Source organism: Mesitornis unicolor, unplaced genomic scaffold (genome assembly GCF_000695765.1).
Source record: "Mesitornis unicolor isolate BGI_N332 unplaced genomic scaffold, ASM69576v1 scaffold40740, whole genome shotgun sequence".
NCBI lineage: Eukaryota > Metazoa > Chordata > Aves > Mesitornithiformes > Mesitornithidae > Mesitornis > Mesitornis unicolor.
The window spans coordinates 56,852-60,913 of record NW_010161101.1 but is presented as its reverse complement, the minus strand read 5'-3'; the positions used below and the strand labels follow the sequence as shown (position 1 = coordinate 60,913).

The 4,062-nt window shown below is 39.6% G+C and overlaps 1 protein-coding gene across 1 annotated transcript in view; it reads left to right on the top strand.

Annotated features, from left to right (window-relative positions):
- LOC104546507 (receptor-type tyrosine-protein phosphatase N2-like) overlaps positions 1-4,062 on the top strand; it is a 100,643-nt gene that overhangs the window by 51,656 nt on the left and 44,925 nt on the right. The window lies entirely within an intron of this gene.

Below are 4,062 nucleotides of genomic sequence, written 5' to 3'. Positions count from 1 at the left end.
AGGGAAACTATGAGAAAGAACTTAGGATGGAGAATTAGATCTCACCACAGTGGGCTATGTGTGCCATTACTGTCTCATTTTCCTGGGGAGCATTGCTCCCCCAGTTAAATCACTTTGCGTGGGCAAGGCAGCTGACAATTTGCAACAGCATGAAATTGCAGGCTGCTTCCTTCCAATGCTGTTGACAATACTTTTTTTCTTAAAAAACCCACAACTACATGGAAACTGTTCTCTGAGCTTTTTTTTTTTTTTTATTTCAGCAGAGTTCAAAAGCTTCATTTCCTTGAAAATACAAAAATCTTTTATTCAAAGGTTTTGTGTCTTTGGCATAGGGTAGAGGGGAAACCAAGTCACATGCATGTTTCAGGGATTGGCGGCTGCCATTTTAGAGGACAAGGGTAGATATGCATGGGTTGGAGTAGTTTTCGGACTACTTTTAAGTATGTCTTTGACTAGACCAAGCTCTAGCCGGCCCCAGGATCAACAGATCATTGGAGTACTTGGTGCTCCAAGGAATATATATTCTGCTTATAAAATCATGCATAATGGCCCAGGTTCAGGGCTTCAGTGCTCTTTTTCGCCTGTCTTCAGGGCATATTGGGTAAGTTATGTTTGGTCAAACCATAACTTGATAGTAACTGAGAGGTTTTGTGACAACTACAGGAGTGGGAGGTGTTAACTGGAAGTGAGATAATGTATTCTAGAAGAGCTTGGTTGTAATTTGCATGACTACAACATGGTGCAGAAGTGGAATTACAGCATCTGTAGAAAGTGCTAAGCCAAGTTCATCATTGACAGTGGTACAGATGCTCTGTTTTTATCAAATAACCAAGATGGGCTTCTGCAACCTGCCCAAAAGTCTGTGTAGACACAGCTTAACTGGTTTTAGTACACAAATTTGGTTGGGAAGGGAGTAAATTCTTGGATGTGTGTATTTGCCTGTTGCAATTGTAATTCTGGATTATAATGTATCTATTCCCTTAATTACACTGAAGACAAATTACTAGATTAAGTAGTGTTGGGGGTGGAGAGACAGGATGAAGATATCCCTTTGACATAACCAGGAAGAGATATGCTTTGTCAGGGTGCCTGAAGCTAATGCAGGCACAGGGTTTCTGCATCTACAGCTTTAACTCTCATGGTTTTACAGGGGCTGGTAATCTTGCCTTTCCATTCAGCACTTAATAAGGATATTTTCTTCTTCACAGTTAGGAGGTATTTCTTTTTTGCAGCTTTCCCAGACTCAAGAGTTTTGTTCAATAAAACAAGTCACACTGATGAAGCAAAAATTATTATGGTTGTCTCTATATCTCTTGCACAAATATTTCTGTGCCCAGAGATAAGTGCACAAGTGTTTCATTGGATTGGGACAAGCACCCAGTATCTTGAACAGCCATGAAAAACTGCCAAAAGAAACTCTTGAGTTCCTTTTCTTCGTGGTAGGATAGGGACCCTGCTGTGTGGGAAGGAGTGCCATAGCCACATTTGGGTAGACGACCTGTTATCCAAGGAAAGAGGTGCTCCAGGTGATTTTGAGAGTTTGTTTCATTAAGTCAATAGTAATTTTGCTATTTTGAAAGCAATAGATAAGATGTGTGTTTCCTGAAGTTGATGCAGTAGGAGGCTGGTAGGAGGAAATCACAACTTTGCAAGCCCTGTAGTTTGGAAAGTTTCTCTACAAACTGTTTCATTTCAAGACAAATTAAATACCTTCAGGTTAGCGTAAATGTATTTTTTTAATATGGTACTGCTTTTGTATAATTACATAGAATGTAGGAGTGACTGAGACTTTCAGTCCTACTCCCCATCTCAGACACCCACTGGAATGTTGTACTGGGCACTTGGTTCTGCAGCATTTGCTTGCTGTGCAGCCATTGCAGCCTGAGCTGGACACGCATGCTATTCCTACTGCTTTTTATTTGGGATATTTTCAGTTAGCAGACACACATTTAATCAACGTCTTTGTAAGTGTGCAGTGGATGTGGAGTACCAGTCAGTCTGCCTTTATTCACTCTTGCAAAAATCCTACCATTTCTTTCCTTCAGACTGCTGCCTTTCAACTTAAATAACCTCAGTAATTATCATGTCAATACAGGGATGTTTCTGGTGCATTTGCGCCTTGCAGCGCTTGGGTTAGGAGTGAGCATTGTAGTGAGCTGCAAGATGGACATTAATAGCACAGGATCAGCGCGGTCTGAACTGACTGCAAGAGGATTTTTCGTCCCTGCATGTGTGAGATGTCTGGTGAGGGAAGAGTGTAAAATAAAGTAATTATATTTGAGCTTCGGAAAAGGAGGCTTCCAGTCGTGTACATGTCGCTGGGTATCTCCAGCTTCTGGGTCAGTGGTCCAGTCTCCAGCTGGGGCTCGCTCAACCTTAACTTAAGTCTAAATGAGTGCAGCAGTACCACCGTAAAAAAAACCCTGCGCCAAACAATGAGCTGGCCACCTGCCCACATGTTTCTTCCTTTCAAAAAATGCTACCCCCCTCAAGACCTCCTTTCCCTCCAATATATTGTGGAAACTGGGGTTAGATTGATGGCCTCACCACGGCTGGGAGCGGGTGAGGAGAATCAGCAGAGATTTAGTCCAAGTTCTTCCCGTAGGACTTTAATTTCCCTGTAGTGTGGGGCCAGGCAAAATGATTCCTTAGGAGAATTTGTAGGGTACAACCGGGGTACAAATCTGTTTCCCTCCTCTCTGAAATGACATAAAGTACTATGATAATAACTCTGCTATCGGCAGCTGAATGAAAGGCTTGCAATTACAGCACAAGGAGACCCTGACTGTGCAGAATAAAACTGTGATAATTACATCTGTCATATTTGTACTTAGTCCTCATTAAATTTCGGGAAAATCATCCAGTAGTAAATAATGTGCAATCTTTGCTTTTAAATCAGAGGTCATGAAAGTAAATGGGAATTCTGTTTTTCCTCATAGGGTGTCTGAGAGAGAAAAAATCCCATCAACTACATTTAAAAACTCAGTTTGCTTATTATTGAAGACACCAGACTGAGGAATGTCATTAGCATGACAGTTTGTTCAAACACAGCATACAAATTTCATCACCAAGAATAGACTCTGAAATTCATAATGGCATTCACAACCAGATTTACTTCTTTCATTCCATTAGGGGTTTTAAAGGAAGGATTTTAAAATTGTTTTAAATTTTAATTCAAACATGAAGATGAGGACTGATCTACCTTTTTAATTTTAATGCTGAGATGGATGTAATTACGAAGTTCATCTGCATTTGCTGGATATGCTTTCTTTTACAAAAACAAATATTTTCTTTTTACTTTCAGTTACTGTCTATACTCTATGTAATAAATACATGTATGAAAGTAGATTTTATGGGTATTATAAACACATTAAATCTGGAAACTACCAAGTAGCTTGAATCCATATGAATTTTTAAGGCGTTAATTAGAGTTCAACTTTCTTTCCAGCGTATTTAGTCTACACTGGATCTCATTCTGATCTTGTACGATTTAGGGATATTTCAGCTGGCCTCAGAGTATTTAGATGAAGTTAAATATGGTGTGACTGAGACCACATCTCACCCAGCATCTTTCTGTGTGTAAAGTACGGATCTGACAAGCTGAGGGAGAAGACAAAGGACAGGAATGAATGGGTGTATCATTCCAATGAGATTTCAAAATGGACATTGATGCCTATTGACAATTTTACTTCAGTTTACAGTTTTAGAAGACTACTTAACAAGAATCTACATGTACCACTCTCAAGCTCAAATACAATAAAATTGAGGATTTACTCCCAGAATGTATTGATTTTCCTGTATTACATCAGCATTATCAGTGAAATCAAGCAGCAGCACAATTTCTAGCTAAAAACTCAACAAAATTCAAAGTTCTTCAGGAAATCCTGGTAAAGTCATGTCCCTAACCAATCTAATACATAGGGACTTCATGGTTCAGTTTTCTGAACTATTTCTTTTCCGAGAGTAAATCTGAATGCTCCTCCTTTTTGTTTCCATTTGCTTTAGACAGTGGAAATCACCACATTCAATTGCATGGTCAGTGACAGTAATCCTTGATCCTTT